This window comes from Sinocyclocheilus anshuiensis, unplaced genomic scaffold (genome assembly GCF_001515605.1).
Source record: "Sinocyclocheilus anshuiensis isolate Anshui unplaced genomic scaffold, SAMN03320099.WGS_v1.1 scaffold643, whole genome shotgun sequence".
NCBI lineage: Eukaryota > Metazoa > Chordata > Actinopteri > Cypriniformes > Cyprinidae > Sinocyclocheilus > Sinocyclocheilus anshuiensis.
This window is the reverse complement of record NW_015551067.1, coordinates 355,119-362,268: the sequence shown is the minus strand read 5'-3', so window position 1 is coordinate 362,268 and position 7,150 is coordinate 355,119. Positions and strand designations below refer to the sequence as shown.

The 7,150-nt window shown below is 36.6% G+C and overlaps 1 protein-coding gene across 3 annotated transcripts in view; it reads left to right on the top strand.

Moving 5' to 3' along the window:
- LOC107662132 (signal-induced proliferation-associated 1-like protein 3) overlaps positions 1-7,150 on the top strand; it is a 102,938-nt gene that overhangs the window by 19,955 nt on the left and 75,833 nt on the right. The gene's annotated exons all lie outside the window — the stretch shown is intronic.

Sequence of the window (7,150 nt, the reverse complement as noted above, 5' to 3'; positions counted from 1 at the left end):
GCTTCAGGTGTGAGTCAGACACCAAGACGAGACGGCAAAGAGTTGTTTTCTGCAACTTATTGCACTTAACTCTTTTTAACGTCAAGCAATTCTCTGCTATATGCGTTGAACTAAAACTTTGACCTTTTGCAACGTTTTGATTTAAGTAGCCTATTATTAAAATGATTCAGATATCGCTCGCCCTTGCGATATTTCGATAATTTCGATATATCGTGCAGCCGTACCGAAAATACTTTTTAATAATTATGTTTAATAATTATGTATTATTTTATTAAATAATATAAAGTAATTTTGTAAGACTTTTTTAATTTAACTCAATAGTTTAAATGATACTGAATAAAAAAAATACAAGCCAATTAAAATTACCACACTTTTATTGAAAGTAACACAACACAATTGGACAGAAAATATATTAAAATTAAATAACAATGTTATTTTTATTCAGTTCTATGCAACTGAATCAGATTTAACAGATTTTTTTTTTTTGACCAATTATCCAAATATTGTAAAGTCCCACAAAGCTATTATTATCAGAGCATAGCGGGTAGCAAATCAGTGAACGGTGGACGGTAGTGTCATTTTACCAGTGTTCAGCATTGCCGTTACAGCACAGTAGCGCTATTGCAAACAGGAGCAAGTATTCTACATAGAAATTTCCTGTCAGCGCATAATTCGGCCGATAATTTTCAGCAACTGAAATTTCGGTGCATCCCTAATTGTAGAATTTTTGGAAAATAGGTCTTAAATATTCTATTAAGTTTCTATTTTAATTTTTTAGTAACTCAAGTATGGTTTTCACCATAAAAATAGCCAAAGAAGCTGGTGTGATGTAAAGAAAAAACAAACAAACAATCAACCCTTTGTGTCAGTCGCATAGATCTTTCAAAGTGGTTGTGAAGCAACTGTTATGCTCCTCTTATTCACCATTGTAAAAATGAATGTATCGGATCGACACACCTCTACAAAAAATATTGATAATTCTTAACAAAGGTTATACGCTCATAGAATACATCACATATAGCCAAAAAAGTTAAATGCCACAAATATTTCAATGCGCCTGAAGCTTAAATTGGATCCAAAAAAATCTGCATATACAAATGACTAGAACCCAGCAGTTCCTGTACTACTCTCCGTTGGAAATGAATGACTTTCCAAAATGAAAGGCTGCTTTAGCATATGTGGAGCGGATTTTTCCTCCAGTGAGATTTCACTGTGGATGCCACAAGATTAAAAACCAAGCCACAGTCAAAATGTCCCGTTGCTCGCTGCTGGTTAGACAAAAAAGCTTTATGTATTGAAAAATAATGCGACTTGTATTTCCCTCCAAATATTTAAGTCAGCGTGAGCAGATTTGAAATGCTGGTGGCATTGTGTGTTTTTTTTTACCCACTTATTTGTTTATCCCACCATGAGTTTGTTTCTTACACAGTGTCTGTAGGGAGTAGAAAGCTACTCGCCGTCAGTATCTGCCACACACACACACACACACACACACAGATGCTCGCTCACTACATAGAGTGAAAATAAAGAGTAATGACAGTTGGGTGTTGACTGTTGTGTTCCTGGATCTCAGGAGAGTTACACTACACACCGCTGGAGAGAGAGAGAGAGAGAGAGAGGGAAATGGCCTGTTTTCTCTGAAGAACAGTTGAGCTCTTATCATCGTGGGAGAGAGGTAGAGATGGACCGATTAGGGATGAGAGATTGCCAGACCCTCAGATAGTGAGAGAAAAAGAAAAAGCGAGCGAAGATCCAAAGGCATGCGGATGAAAGGATTAGGTGCCCCTCTGTTTGGTTTTTGTGTGTCCTGATTCTGGTTCACACCATGATGACAGCTTTCAGATGACCGTTACCTCAGCTTTAGTCTGTTACTCTTTAGTGTATCTCTTTCTCTTCCTGTGTTGATTTTATCAGACTGACATAGTTACACGTTTTGGTTATGCTGACATAAAGAAATTCCCCCCAGGGGGAATGATTGTCTCGTAGCGATTCAAAGGACTTTGTGGGCTGTGTGAGAGCGAGAGATTGATAGGGGTTTTCTAAAACGGAGCAGCCTCTTTCTCATGAACGAGGTTGGGGTTATAAATTAGCCTGCGTGAGAGAGAGAGAGGCTTTGGCCACAGACGTCGGCCGTGTTTTATTCTCCCACAGTCTGCGAGGATGAGCCATCGTCACTTCTCCCCTGTCTGCACGCTTTGAACGATGCCGGGAATGTAAAGTGGGCTGAACTATGCCTTATGAATTCCTGCACAGATCAGCAGTATAAACATACACATGGTCACGCTCATGTAGGGGTGCGCCTTTCAACCGGTTCCCACGTCTCAGTCTCCCAGGAATGTTACTAAGCCCTATGGGGAGTATTTAGACGCGTCTTTTCACGCTCCCTTTTCTTTGCCTTTATTCTTCTTGAATCCATTCGCACCATCTGTTGCATCTTTACCGAATGAAATATGGAAACAAAGAACTGCTTTACTGTCACCCGGTGCTGAGATCTGTGGAAATGACAAAACGCTCGCTCGGATGGGATCTTTGAGCACACACACTTTGAAAACGCACATTAGAGCAACAGTATGAGTTGAAATGGAGATAAGGTCCGTTTTATCACTGAAACCCCTGGCAAGAAACTTTATGACCTCATAGTCTTCAATGCAGTAGCCACTATTAACAGTGCAATAGTATCTGTCCTATGGCAGCTGTTGTCAAAACACCCTTGTTCCCTGTCGAGCACTGAGGTTGTTATCAGTTTCAGACTGCTGACCGGACTTGAGTTGCAATAAACTATTTTGCACATGACTGGCATGAGAATATGTTTCAGTTACATCTTACATTATGTATGACCTGATGACTGACAACTGACACTGTGTGCACCAGTGTTATTTTAGTATTTGTTTATATATTATTATAGTATTTATTATAGTATCTTTATATTTTCAATTTTCATTTTTGTTTTAGTAATTATTTTATGTGGTTTTGTAATTTTTTTTTAGATTTCTATTGAGCTTTGACTTGTTTTTTATTTTTAGTACTTATGTAATTTAATGATTTATTTTACTTATTTATTTAATTTAGTTATTTATTTAACTAATTTAACTTGTTTTGTTGCCAAAGCAGCATCTTTAATTTTGGTTTAAGTTTTTCATCTAATAATGTTATTTTATTTTATTTTATTTCGGCTTTAAAAAAAAAAGTTTTTGCAACACTGGCATACACTTTAGAATGCAATTGTATTAAAGGCAGTGTTTCCCCTGCCATTATATTAGGGGGGCGGCCCGCCCCTCCAAAGGCACCCCCCGCCCCCCTTGAAGGTCAAGTTAATTTTATTTAATTTTACTTTATCTATAGCGCCAGATCACAACAGAAGTCATTTAAAGTTACCTTTCCTATAGAACAGGTCTATACCTTGTTCTTTTATTAAACAAACTAAATAGCCTTATGTTATTTATCTTATTTACACGACGGCATGTCATTTCTGTCTCTATGTTACATGGTCGCGCTCTCTGCCTTACGCACAGCGGAGTTCCGCCCCGATTCGCACACACAAGTGAGCACACTCCCACTCCCACTAGTATTTGTAAATATTAAGCCGCGAAATTACTATTTAAATATGATTTCTGCGTGTCTATGTGTTAATGAATGGCGCAGGTGCGCGGTTATGTTTACTACTCATACTGAAGCGTGTGTGACACTTCCGGTGATATTAACGTCTGCCGTCTCTCTAACGAGGACGTAAATACATGAACAACATCTCCAGAACTGCTCTGAGAGTCACTTCATGAGCACTTGACCGTTTCATTTGAGTAAAACTATCCTCATATCATATAAACACAGGAATGTAAAGGTATTCACGGCAACCCGTCAAAATAAAAGTTTGGTTTAACTTTAAGACATTGCATTACTATTGTTCAGTAGAATGTACGTAATAGGCTGCTACTACTATTAAAATTATTAAAACCTTATTTTAAAGGAATAATAATACAATATTTCTTCAATGTTTTAATTGTAATATTAAATCCCCTTTATTCTCCAAAAATAAAATTTGTTTAATTTTCATTAATTAAAAGATAAATTAAATGACTGTTTTATGCCTTAAAAAATTTAAATACACAACACAGAATTTCTGAGGAAAAAAATCATTAGGCTACTGTAAGAATAAATGAAACTTGTTTTTATGTTTCAAATAATTATCATGTTATTATTGTCATGTCAAATAATTATCATATCTGTGTCATGTTAAAACACAGAATATGGTAGCAATAAGGTTGGAAAAATTAAAACATTTCATATGGCCCTAAACATGTCATTTTTGTTAAACTTTTGATCAATTGATGTTAAATTGTTTACGTTTCATGATTTTAATTTAGACATGTTTTTTTTATTAATAAAATGTAATTTAACCATTAAAAAGGAGTCCAGAAAAATTAAAACAGAAAAAAAACTAAATAAAAGCCCTCCCCCCCACCAAAGCCATAAACCTAGGGGAAACACTGAAAGGTATACTTCACCAACATGCATTTTTACTCTCCCTGCTGTTATAAACCTGTGTGTGTGTGTTTTGTTAATATTTAGCAGAATGTCTTAAATCTCTTTTAAATATGGCACAGCAAAATGTATGCCAGGATTGACATCAATGATGAGACACTTGAGAACCTGTGTTATCAAGTGACTTATATGAACTTATATGAACTATGTTTTATGGTAATTTTTGTAGTGCATGTTTTTGCCAGGTTTCAAGGTTGAGAAGCCACAGTCTGTGTTTATTTATTGTATTGGGGATAAAAGCACGTTCTGCACATTTATTTTCTTTTGTGTTCCATAGAAGAAAGCAGGCCTATCCTTTTGTGATCATTTTAATGACGCACCTTCCACTAGGTATTTTACAGTAAATTACAACAAATGTTTTTTGTTGTTGTTGTTGTTTATTCAGTAAAGACACATTACATTGATCAAAGGTGACAGTAAAGTCTTTTATAATGTTCCCAAAAAATTCTATTTCAAATAAATGCTGTTCTTTTGAACTTTCTATTCATCAAATAAATATTATTAATTGATAATAATATTTTATTCAAGTTTTTGTTTTTTATTTTTTTTGTAAGGTAATAAGGAAGAAAAACAGAGGAACATAAGGAGACAGTAATAGGAAGGAAGGGAGACGCAGAAAGTGTTGTGTGTGTGTGTTCCCAGGTGGCTCCTAAAGTCACAAAGCTCTATTCTAGAGGGTAAATGGGAAGACAGTAACTCAAAACGAACAGCCTTTAAGAAACACAAACTGCCTCTCCAACTGAGCTTCCTTCATACGTTTTCTATTCTCTGCAGCACACACTGATGGCTGTGTTTAGTCTTCAAATGCTCACTGTCATGGGTCTTCAGTTGTCATATAACAACTTGCTAGGGCTGGACAATAATTCAATATCAATATGTATCGCGATATTTCAGCATCATTACTCCAGTCTTCAGTGTCACATGATCCTTCAGAAATCATTCTAATATGCTGATTTGCTGATTATCAATATTTAAAACAGTTGAGTACATTTTTTTTCAGGATTCTTTGATGAATAGAAAGATCCAAAGATCAGCATTTATCTGAAATAAAAAGCTTTTGTAACATTATACACTATTCCATTCAGTATAATTTTTATTATTTTTTTGGGAAAGAAATTAATACTTTTATTTAGCAAGGATGCTTAAAATTGATCAAAAGTGATGATAAAGACATTTATAATGTTACAAAAGATTTCCATTTCAGATAAATAGTGGTCATATCGATATCGGAATTATATCGTATCGACCGAAATTAAGAAATATATCGTGATATCAATTTTGGCCATATCGTCCAGCCCTATTCCTTGCCTAGGTGCATCTTTCTTCCTGAAAAATATAAACGTCATTAGCTTCTATTTTCCTTTTTTAGTGCTGCTTATTTCAAGTGTTTTAAAGATAACTTTGCAAATACTACAATTTAAACTAACACTTTATGATCATCTTAATGCAGCTTTGCTGAAGAAAACAATGTCTTTAAGAAAAATCATACTGAGCCCAAACTTTTGAACGGTAGTGTACTTGACTGACGGTGGTACAAGCTACTTCAAAGAATAGCTTGGTATATGTCCTGAAACCATAGTTGGACGATGTTACTTTTTGTTAGCTCTCTTCCTTCTCTCCTCCTTCAAAACAAACATCTGGCTGCTTTGTGCGCTTTCCTTCCCTTTTTTCGCTCTCACACAGAAGTGCAGCCACACCTTGTTCCTTTATATCTATCAGTCAGTGCTGTTTTTGTTGGGAGGACTGAACGTACCGGAGTCCATTCACATTTGCCACAAAACACCTGTTATGTCACGCTGGGTCCGGGGGAAAGGAGGGACTCACCAGGGTCTTTTCTTTCAGGCCGATCTAGGACCAACTTCATATTCGAACACTGAACCACTGCAAGTAAAACAGCCACACTGTTCGCAGTCAGTTTCATGTGCAGTTCTGCTTCAGACACAACCAGTCTTTAGTTTGCCTCGCTGTCGCGCTACCTGTCCCGCTCAGACTGTTTTCTAATGTGCGGCCTTGGCAGCTAACAATATAACGCTGTGTTCTCATGTTACTGCTGTGCAGCGTGAGAAAGGGACGTTATGAGAAGTTTGCTGTAGACCTCAGCCAGAATCAATTAAACTGTTTATGAAGCAATAACTGAAGTATTAGTTTTAGCCTTGCTATTTATTTTGTGATACACACACTAATGTGCACTGTTGATTGAGTCCAGTGTACACTCAGACACTCAAAAACTGTTTTAGAAAATTTGAAAACCATATAGTGTTTTGAGTAAGGACGGACATTGGATAAGAATCACACACAGGAAGTTGAGCTCACTCTCTGGACAGGCCTTTGCGCCTCAGTAGACTTGTCGTCTGGAGTGGCCTCACACTGTGTACTAACTAGGCGTGACACAATGACACAACTGACGAGCTGCGCAAAACCACGTTCATATTCGCGCGATTTTTGGCACAGCTCGTCAGTGAACAACGGCTCTGTGTAGCTAATGCTGCTCAATGTGAAAGCACGCACTTGATGGAGATTTACCGCTGATTACAGAACCGGCTTTCTGACAAGATGTGCATTAAATATCGCATGCGATTTATCGTGCAGCCCTAATATATACTGTATATAC